This window comes from Styela clava, chromosome 12 (assembly GCF_964204865.1).
Source record: "Styela clava chromosome 12, kaStyClav1.hap1.2, whole genome shotgun sequence".
Taxonomy (NCBI): Eukaryota; Metazoa; Chordata; class Ascidiacea; order Stolidobranchia; family Styelidae; genus Styela; species Styela clava.
In genome coordinates this window covers 19,842,093-19,854,447 of record NC_135261.1, presented here as the reverse complement: position 1 = coordinate 19,854,447, position 12,355 = coordinate 19,842,093, and positions in this window count along the sequence as shown.

Sequence of the window (12,355 nt, the reverse complement as noted above, 5' to 3'; positions counted from 1 at the left end):
AGCTTAACAGTTTCATAGATCGCCTCGGTCAAGAATTGGCAGTTTGATATACTAAACACAGAGTGGGTGAGCAATATTTCCAAAAATAAATACCTGACAATAGAGTGAAGTTTTTAGCAACTTGGTAAGTAAGGTCAAAACTAAGAGTTTATGATGTGGGTGCCTAATAAACCTATGAGTTATAAGAAAATTACACCTCGAAAGTTATTTTTAATTTGTTATAGCAGTTCAGTACTTTATGAAACTATCGACTATAGTATAACATGTATAATTATCATGTTAATTTTCATAAAATCGTGTGTCTCTAGGAAAGAACAATATCTCTATGTGGCGGAACTCCTAAATTTGTGGTCGAAAGCACAATCTCTGAAATTAACGTTTACAAACAGGGACATGAGACATTCTGGCATTTTACATAATAATAAAAATCGCGTATTTGGAAAAATTCCGCGACTAGTTTGTGTACCACTGCAACAAAGTAAAGGGAGTCCTCGACTTACGACGTTGCTCCGTTCTTGAGACGCGGTGTAACCCAAATTTCAGTGTAAGTCGGAACAACCAAAATCGCGGTACAGCAGGCCTTCACAACATACGGCCCGCTAGATACTTCTGTGCTGCCCGCGGGTAGTTTGCCACACGCCACTTCTCGGGTAACAATCAAAGCCGGCGTTGTTATGCAAGGGCGCCGCTACTCTGATCATATTCGAAATCCTGAGATTTATGATTTGCACTAGTTTCAATAAATATCGAACTTTGTGTAAAATTGGTGTGCCCTTCGCGACCCCCAAAATTCGTCGCTCGACCCCTCGCCCTCCAGTTTGGGAAATCAAGGGTGGGTTTTCAAGGTAGATGAGCCATTAAATACATATTTGCCGTTTCATATGCAAAAATTCTGTACCTTGTTTTTACTAAAGAAAATAAGATTCCTCATATTTTTAAGCTCCCTAGTAATGAAAGTGTTTCATTAAATTCAACTGTTTCACAATATTATTTTGATTTGCAGTTCATCTTGTGAAATATGTATGTGGCAAAGTTTGCGGCCCACCGTGCCTTCATATTTATGCTTACGGCCCTCGTGGTAATTTGAGTTGTGCAGGCCTGGCGTACAGTATCACTGAAACTGTTTACCACGAGACTAAAGATTAGTATATAATTATTTTTTCATAATCGTAATAGTTCGCAATTGTCGAAAACCAATGAGTCCAAAGCACTGATTTTCTAGATCACAATGATCCAGTTTACAGGCTTAGATATTACAGTGCAGTATTATCTTATGTATTTTTATGGAGTGCGTTCGTAACCTCGAAGCAGCGCAAGTCACGACCATCGGAACTCGAGGACTCCTTGGATATAGTGTTATGATGCAGAAATATAAATGTTTATTGGTATCTGTTTGTAGGAAATTTACATATCCATTTTATTTCATTTCACATTTTCCTTTTTCATCGATTAAGTAAATCGATCAAATAGGGCCCAAAATATCATAACTCAAAAGGGGGGAATATGAGAAAAGACGTAGAATGTGCGGATAAAGTGGTGTGTGTGACCATTTGCCGTTGGTTATTCGATTTCCCTACTCGGCAAGTGCCTATTTGGCTGCAAATTTCAAATCTTTCACCTACTTGGTTGATTGTATGACAATTTTAAACAAGAATTCTAGCAATTATTGTTTAAGTCACTAAAACAGAAGTTTTTTTTTAAAACAAATTGTGTCTAGATAAAGAACTTATTCATCATCAATTTATCAAATTCGTTTAAACAATCTGTACTGAATTCCGACGAAACTCATAGAAGATCAATAATTTGAAAGAAACCATTTCATCAAAAATTAGGTCGAAGTCCATGCAAACTCCTGGTCAATAGCCCAAAACAACAATACCAATAATAATAGAAAAATAGTTACTTGTCATTATCGAAAGTCAGAGGTCATGCAAACAACACTATATGTACCATAATTATGTTATCGAAAGCGGAAACACAAATGCGTATATAATTATATTATTAGTTGACTTATAGTTAGACGTCCAATTCCTAGTTATGATTCAAGTTTGACAAAAAATCTAAAAAAAATTATACGAAATCTGTTAACACCCATACTTAGTTAGTTTCGACATAATCAAAATTGAACTTGCGGGATCGACTAACATAAATACTTCCCAAACACTTTTTATTACAGAAATTGTTAATTTATTACATATTTGGGTATACTCTGAATGTAATTTTACAACTATTTTTTTTTTTTGAGGCACAACACTACAACAGGGCTCTGTTCAAGAAGAAACTAATACGCACGAAACAACTATTTGTGGTATAAAAAGACAAACGTACGTTTCGGCATTTGCCACCCAATCCATTTCATCTTGGGTCAGGACTGAATTAACAATTAAACAAAATAAGAGCGCGATTAGGGCACCAATGAAAAGACGGCACCACAGAAATTTTCCCAACCGAGTTTTCAATAGTATCTCCGTCTTCAATGAAGTGATTCGAATTAGTCAAACGATTCAGGGCTCAATGATGGCTCGGTTAAAATAAATTTTGCTTATTTGTTCCGTCAAGTATCATTCTAGCCTTCTCTATAAATGTTGGAGAACTATGAGGTATGAGAACTATTTTCAAAAAATATCATGTAAATTTATCATAACTTGGTCTTTATGAATATTGAAACTTACTTATTTAATTTCAGATAACATGGAACACGAGTTACATTCGTATTATTACTATTTCATAAATATAGGGCACCATAGTCTTAGGGCGTTTGAAGACATTGATCCGGCCATGCCTATGATGATGTTATGGGAGGAAGGTCGAAATCATTTTCATTCATAAAGTTCTGTTTCCACTTTGTAATTGTCTTGTAAAATCAATGAAATAACCATCTCATTAGATATATTTAATTCTATATGTGTAAGTAATTAAAGTAAGTAGCTTACAAATAAAATCTCTGATTGGAAAATTGTAGAAACTCTATACTAGTGGTTCAATCTGGCTAATATGATTTATTTTGGCAGAGATTTGTGGATTAGCCAATATGTAATGCTTTAATAGACCGAAAATAAAAAGATTCTAGCGAGTTTTCCGGCTTGTACGTAAAGTTAGGTATGGCATGATTCTATTAAATTATTTCAATGTATACAACTTTACGCAAAATACCTCAAATGTGATTTCGTGGTATTGATCATTATTTCGCCACAAGCAACTTTTACTTCTTTTCATATACCCATCTCATTTGGCCATTATGCTCTATGTTCATGCCCCGTTTTATTCACCTTTTATTAGCTGGTCATCCATTTATGCTGTTATATCTCCGCATATTTTAAAAATATGATTTTAAATATGAGATGAAAATGGCAACCTATTTCCACGTATTTATCTCTGTTAGTCATTATTTTGATAAAGAAGCATTTGTGTTTTAAGACAACACGTAAACAGTCTGGTTGTAAACTAGAATTTAAACTTACGTAACATTTAGTTACAACGCTAATAACTGACGCTCTCCAGAGATTTGACATCGGTGATGTAGTAATTGTATTTTGTTTAAAACAACATAGATGGTTCTTTTTTAAACAATTGAGATAAATCAATACTTATAATTACAAAATCATCTGTTCACTGAACTCAATTGAACTTGAATCGAACGGTTCAAAATATGTAAAGATTATATATCGTATTTCCTTGTAATAATATGGAGTTGTGTGTTGAATAGTTCGCAAATTATTATGAAATATTGCCTTTAGTTAATGATGCTTACAAATTAATACAGAATTGATCGATATACAGAACAAATGCGTATATAGGAATTATGTGGTATGAAATATTATAGAAGTTGATATTACTTCAATTTATTTTTGCAACAGAAATCTAAGATGAAAGCCAGAAAGCTAACGAATTATACGATTATTGTACATCCAGTAGTTAGTTGTTCTTGATACAGGTAATATTCTGATTGTGAATTCATGTTAATGTAATAATCTGGTAACTAAGTGTATATGTTTTGTACGCTGATTCTGTACCCTATTACTTTTTAAACTTGTTGTATAAAATTTATCGTGAGTTGAGTTTACCTTGTTGAACTACGCAGCAGAAATCGTAAGCAGCATATATCTGCCTGCATGTTTGAAACGCAAAACTGAGATTTTTTGACTTGCAATGCTGATAACGACTGTATAACCAATTAGTGGACATTGGGGATGAAACAAAATCGCATAACCTACGTATAATCAAAATGAATACGAACATTTCGAATAATGATGTATATACATGTTTCACACACATACACAACTCATTCATCTAGAAATTTCCTCTTAATGGAAATTTGGATTGGGTGTTGTAGGGTCGGAATACGTCATGGAAACTTTCTGTGGTGGGAACTTATCGAAGATGGTACTTTCTGAATTGTTTTTCGGACATAAGATTACCTATACTTAATGACAAAATCTGAGAGCTGCTATCTGTTATCGTGTTGAGGTTATCGCGCTTTCCCAATATAACAATTAACGTAACCACGTGAAAAACTTCTGATCATACCAAGCCCAACACCCATAAAATCTCAGAGAATAATTTTCTGACATTTATTTGTTGTATTGCATATATAGTTCAAGTGAATAGTAAATAAATAAAAACACGTGAGCATAAAGAAACATCAAAGTTGAGTATTTATCGACTTCTTATCATTGTTCCAATAGTACAAAATCTTGAATGGTTTAAAAAAATTGATTTTTGTGGTCGACAAACTTGAATTTTATACTGTTCTGTTCTTTCTTCCAAAATAATAGGCAAAACATTTTGATATCTTGAAAATCTTTTCTGCCATGTTGACGAAAATCGATTAGAATGAGAATTACGGCGAATAATGAGTTCCATTCTTTTCCGTTGAAGTAAATTTGTGGAATCGATCTCGGATATTTCATTTGGTTCAATTTCCTCGACAATGTTAGATAAATTGTTATGAAGAAATGATGTTCTTGTTGACTTTTTTTTCATTTTATGCTTCAATTTTTCAGATGAATATTGTCCAGTAGTAACGGTAAACCCATAAGTCGATTCTATTTTTGATTTTCTACTTTTTTGTCCACAATTTGATTGTTTCGACTTGCTCGTTGATTTGCTTTCCTCGATGATTCCAGATATTTCAACGATCTGCAGGATTGCCATATTGTTGAACAATCTTGTACTAGTCTCGTTAACAGAATATTCTACAGGCATATGCGTCTAGCGGTTGTTTATATACGTTATGGTATTGACTGTGATGAAAAAGTTTTTTTCTCTCGTTTTGTGTTTCGAAAAATATCTCGTTATCGGTGAATTGTTCGAAGGCTAATGCACAAATGGAATCAGTCAGTTAAGGTAAATTAAATATTTTATCATCAATCAACACCACATCGAAGAATACAGTCCTCACATTAAGTAATTTATTTTTTCAATAGTTCAAGCAGTAGTAATAGTTAATACTACTCTGTATTTATTTAGATGAATAATCCCAATTGCAATTTCAAATGAAATACTTTTTTTTATATATAGCGTTAAACAAAAAGCAAAATCAGATGGAGCATTATAGCTCGTCCCATAATTAATCATGCCTGCTTCAAACAATATAAAAAAGTTAACATAACCGATACATCTGTAAATGTTGTTGCGATATAAAACATGTTTCATTTCATTTTATAAGAAAGTGTATTTAGCCTCGTAAGTCTTCAAAGAGAGCACAAAATGAAGGGCAAAACAATTGTTGTTTATGAAAATTTATAAGCCTATTGTCACTACGAGAAGTGAAATTTTTCAAATCCATGAAGGACAAGAAGGGATAATTGGAAGGTAAATATAATAAAGAATATATCTCAGAAAGTATGAAATACGCTAAAGCCTTACATTTCAAATATTTAGTGAGATTTAAATTATCTGACTATATACATTCTCTCGGTTGCTGCGTTAAAATTACATTTGTTTTTCAGAGCTTGTTCCCAGACTAATTATGTTTCTCCGATACAAATGAAGCGTGGCATTGTTAATAATATTCCTAATTGCAGCCTTAACTGATACTTAAGCACTGATCTAAAACTGTTCATTAAATTTTAATTAATGACTGTTCGTGTGCTTTGAAGCTATAGAAAGTTTTGATGCTTCTTTGTAATCTCTTAAATCCAAACCACAATCGTCTACATTGCACTATTCCCGACAATACTTGATCTGATCAAACTATGAATAATTAAATAGAATTAGCTGAAGCAGTCGCCTAGAAGTCTTGTGCAACCAACTTGAAGCTCAGTGGATTCGACTTTCAGTGACGAGATATAGCATGTATGACGCGTGATTTGCACTTAGTTTTTCGTCGATTTACTATATCGATGTCGCAATTTGAGTCTCCCAACTAATTCGAACATTTCCAAAATTTTTTATAAACATCAATGTTGTACTCTGTGTTAGAAAATTAAAAGTTTAAGCTTGATGTAAGCTAAAATGAATATGTTCATTTGCAAGAGATGCCAATAAGCATTTTTATTTCTGTATTATAACACTATAAACTTTGTTCCGGTGGTACACGAAATAGTCGCGGACCCCTTTCAAATACGTGATTTTCGATTATTATATAAAATACCTAACGACCTGAATGCCCTGTATATAGACATTAATTGCTGAGATTGTGACTTCGACCACAAATCTTGCCTGACTGCCTGACTGAATACACCCATGGCAAAATCTACATGCTTTTGAGATTTTTATTTCGGAATAATATTAATACCTAAAACTAAAAACTTTCATTGTCAATGTTGTAAACGCATTCTATATAAAAACCAGTACAGTGCCATAAAATTTTTAAATCAAACATTTCTTATTGTATACAATATATAATTAATATACTTATTATTTAATATACTCCTTAAGTCTATTATGATTTCAGCCACATATTTCCAAGAAAAATTTAATTACTTCTATATGGTGGTAGATATGCTGTAAATAACGTGAATGTAAAAGTAGTACACATTTATAATTGCGCCACACCTAAGAATTTAATATTTATCTTTTGAAGGCGTATGAGTCTTATGAATCTTACCATAAACAAAATTTATGCCGGAGTACACAAATAACAACATCAACAACAAAATGTTAGTAAGACGATTTGTCAATTTTCCCGGTGTCCAACAAATATAAAATGTGTTTCTAGTACATCCAAGTACCAGAAAAAAAATAACGTCACTACATGAATATTAGTCTAAAATTCAAATAAAGAATTCTTTACATGCGAATGATCTCTTATAAAGGTTAAAACTAAACGTTTTTGATAGGGGTGCCGAATAAACCCATAATACAAAGAGTTTTAAGGAAAATTGCTCCTCCAAAGTTATTTTTAATTTGTTATAGCAGTCCAGTAATTTATGAAACTACAGATTATAGTTCAACATGTACAATTATCATGTTAATTTCTATAAGTCGTATGTCTCTATGAAAGAACAATATATCTATGTGACGGAACTCCTAAATTTGTGGTTGAAAGCATAATCTCTGCAATTAACGTCTACATTCAGGGAGAAGAGGCATTTTATTTCATTTTGCATTTTCATTATTCATCGATATACTAATTCAATCAAATAATACCAAAAATATCATAACTAAAAAAGGCGGAAAATGAATGTGCGTAGAATGTGCGGATAAAATGGTGTAAACATTTGCTATTATTTATTCGATAAATCTATTCGGAAAGTTCCTGTTTGGCTGCAAATTTCAAATCTCTTGGCTAACTGGATGATTGTATGATAATTTTAAACCGGAATTAAAACAATAATTGCATCAAAGAATACAGTCCTCAAATTAAGTAATTTATTTTTTTAATAGTTCAAGCAGTAGTAATAGTTAATACTACCCTGTATTTAGTTATATGAATAATCCCAATTGCAATTTCAAATAAACTACTTTTTATTATTTATATATAAACAAAATGCAAAATCAGATGTAGCAATCAAGCTTGTGCCATAATTAATCATGACTGCTTCGAACAGTATAAAAAAGTTAACATAGCCAATACATCTGTGGATGTTGTTGCAATATAAAACATGTTTTATTACATTCTAAAAGAAAGTGTATTTAGCCCTAAAAGTCTTCAAATGGAGGACAAAGTGAAGGGCAAAACAATTTTGTTTATGAAGATTTATATGCCTGATGTCAATTCGAGGAGTGAACTTTTTGAGCCAAATAAAAGACAAGAATGGATAATTGGAAGGTAAATATAGTAAAGAAGATACCTCAGAAAGTCTCGTATGAAATTTGCTAAAGCCTTACATTTCAATTATTCAGTGAGATTTAAATTATCTGACTATAAGTAAAGATTTTTTTCAAATAGCTATTATTTATTAACATAAATACAAATTTGATTTAAAGGTCAAATAAACAGCCTCAACGACCTTGTTTTCATTTTATTTGTGAACAACGTTTGGTCTAGGACCAGATTTAACTAGATTTAATTTTGAAAAGTACAATGAATAGATTTTTGGTATAGTTTCCCAGTAGTATTAAAAAAAATAATATTCATCCAATCAAATTGCAAAATTTATTCTCCAAAGTATCTAATTTATTAAAATGACTTCAACATTATTGATTATATGTAATTTTGAAAGTAAAAGTAGAGTTCGTAGGTTCTATTTGAGACAAACCGACAATATACATTTTAACAGTTTCACTACAGTTTGACATCTCTTCTTATTGTTTCATTCTCTCGGTTCCTGCGTTAAGATTGCATTTGTTTTTCAAAGCTTGTTCCCAGGCTAATTATGTTTCTCCGACACAAATGAAGCGTGGCAGTGTTAATAATATTCCTAATTGCAGCCTTAACTTATACTTAAGCACTGATCTAAAACTGTTTATTAAATTTTAATTAATGACTGTTCGTGTGCTTTGAGGTTTTTTAACATTTTTAAAGCTATAAAAAGTTTTGATGCTTCTTTGTAATCTCTTAAATCCAAACCACAATCGTATACATTTCTCTATTTCCGACAATACTTGATCTGATATAAGTATGGATAATTAAATAGAATTAGCTGAAGCAGCCGCCTAGAAGTCTTGTGCAACCCGCTTGAACCTCAGTGGATTCGACTTTCAGTGACGAGATATAGCATGTATGACGCCCATTTTTTTATGAAAAACTAATAAAGATCACGAGGGCATAAGTATAAGATGAGATTTTAGATTTGCTGCTAAATAGGCCCTTATTGAGTAATCAAATCGAATAACCAATGGCAAATGGTCACACCATTTTATCCGCACATTCTCCTTACATTTTTTCTATGTGATTTGCACTTAGTTTTTCGTCGATTTACTATATCGATGTCGCAATTTGAGTCTCCCAACTAATTCGAACATTTCCAAAATTTTTTATAAACATCAATGTTGTACTCTGTGTTAGAAAATTAAAAGTTTAAGCTTGATGTAACTTACAAATAAAACTCCGGGTGAAATGAATATGTGCATTTGCAAGAGATGCCAATAACCATTTTTACTTCTGTATTATAACACTATAAACTTTGTTCGGTGGTACACGAAATAGTCGCGGAGACCTTTCAAATACGTGATTTTTGATTATTATATAAAATACCTAACGACCTAAATGCCCTGTATATAGACATTAATTGCTGAGATTGTGACTTCGAACACAAATTTAGGAGTTTCGCCACATAGATTGTTCTTTCATGGAGACATACGACTTATAGAAATTAACACGATAATTGTACATGTTGAACTATAATCTGTAGTTTCATAAAGTAGTCTACTGCTATGACATATTAAAAATAACTTTGGAGGAGCAATTTACCTTATAACTCTTTGTATTATTAGTTTAAAGGTTTATTAGGCACCCATGTCAACTAACTTTATAAAGAATCATTCGCCTGTGAAGAATCTTTAGTTTGAATTTTAGACTAATATTCAAGTAATGACGTTATTTTTTCTCTGGTACTTGGATGTACTAGAAACACATTTTATATTTGTTGGACACCGAAGAAATTGACGAATCGGCGTACTAATATATTGTTGTTGATGTTGTTATTTGTCTACTCCGACATAATTTTTGTTTATGGCAAGGTTTATAAGACCTGTACGCCTTCAGAAGATAAAAGTTAGATTCTTAGGTGTGGCGCAATCATAAATTTGTACTACTTTTACATTTACGTTATTTACAGCATATCTGCCACCATATAGAAGTAATTAAATTTTTCTTGGAAATATGTAGCTGAAATCATAATAGACATAAGGAGTATATTAAATAATAAGGAGTATATTAATTATATATTGTATACAATAAGAAATGTTTGATTTAAAAATTCTACGACACTGTACTGGTTTTTATATAGAACGCGTTTACAACATTGACAATGAAAGTTTTTAGTTTTAGGTAAAAATATTATTCCGAAATAAAAATTGTTTTATTTCATCTCAAAAGAATGTAGATTTTGCCATGGGCGTATTCAGTCAGGCAAAAAAAGAAAACTATACAGTTTTGTACACGGCTTAGTATGAAAACTTTTTTCGTACCACAAAGAGGTCTCGCGGGCCGCAAATCAGAGAAAACTCAAAAGAGATAAAACCATCGCGAGACCTCTTCACTTTAAATATATTTCATAATAAGACTTTATCATTCTAATAAGTTTTTCACGGAAACTATATTTTAAAATTGCTTTCCGAGAAATATCGTGGTATTTTCGGAATCATTTCTCGTGTTTGGTTTTGTAATTAAAAGTCGCTTAAAATTATATTCTTTCGTAACGGATATTACTTGAAAACACACCAGACACTGTGGTGCGTAAGGAAATACATTTCCTCTGAGTTTACTTCGGTCACCGATTTTCTACATTCATTGTATGGCGAATTGTTATACTTGAAAAGATTTATTACTTGTAGCGTGAGCAGGCCTAGTGCTACCGTCAAAATACAATCAAGTTCGTCTAAGTTTGTACCTCGGACCCAGATAAAAACAAAACTCCGACCCAGATGAAAAAAACTGGATTGCGCACTAAGTCAGATCTTCGTTTGTCACTGCTGTCACCCGGCCAACGCTTGAAAATAGAGGAGTGTTTTGACTAAAATATAGGCACAAGAGGTTTTTTCAAATGGAGAATTTTTTGACCGTGCTAATCTCGTCGGCTTAGTCCTGCTGTCTGCATAATACAACCCATTCTTCATTTCACAGGACTCCATTCCCATATAGGCACCGTCTCGACGTTTCAAGATACAACTATGAAATTTCGTGATTTTAACAAACATCAATCCCGACTTCGGGATTAGAAAAAGGACTATTCCCTGTTGGAATAGTTTAAAAATAAATCAAAATTGTTCTGCTAATAAATATAAATATCTGCCAATGGTTTAGTAGTGTACACTGAAATTGTTCTGCGGGTCGCACGGAATGTGTCGGCGGGTCGCAGTTTGGACCACCCTGAATTAGGTGATATTCAAATAATAATTGAACGAGAATATCGGTTGGAAACCGAAGACTTATCGATCGATAGTTAGGGGATCCCCCAAAACAGAAACTGCAGTTTCGATTCATCCGCTCTTGTAACTTGCGCACTGCGCATCGCACACACACACTCGGCGGGTTTCAAAATTCTCTCGCTTTACAAAAATCTAGATCACTATATCAATAATTGATTGATAACTCGCTAATTATACGACATAATTCGCCCAAAATCGAAAGGCTTCTGGTCCGAGATAAGATGAATGCACATGCAAAATCTGGAGCAGATTCAATCTCGCTTTCGTGAGATATCGCGGTCATCTAACAGACACACAGACAGACAGACATACATACAGACATACATACAGACAAATACCTATCAATATACTTACCGATCTTAAGATCGATAAGTAATGATTACAAAAATGGGAAAACTGTAATAAACGAACCATTTCATGCGAATGCTTTATAAAATTTTCTTCCACGCTATATTCAGTAGGTTTAAAATTAACTGATTTTGGCGTATAGAATATATGACTGTGTTCATTTTTAAAATAATCATATTTCATGAGCATTTTTGCGTTTAAAATAGTTTCACACCAGTTCGCTTGTTTTTCTTTTTTACCCACTCTCTCGGCATTTGGGTCCAGAGAGCAATCGTTTTCGAAGACTTGTTCATAGATCAATTGTTTGCTCAACACGAATCAACGCACCATTGTTGAAAATTCTAAAAATTGCAGTCTCAACTGATGTTTAAACAATGGTCAAAAAGGGTTATTAAATTTAAATATTGACTGTTCGTGTGCTTTGAGGTTATTTAAAAATCTATAAAAAGTTTTAATACGTTTCCAATTCTCAAAATTTGAGGTCGCAATCGAAAACACATCTCTGTTGAGGACAATATAATCCGATCAA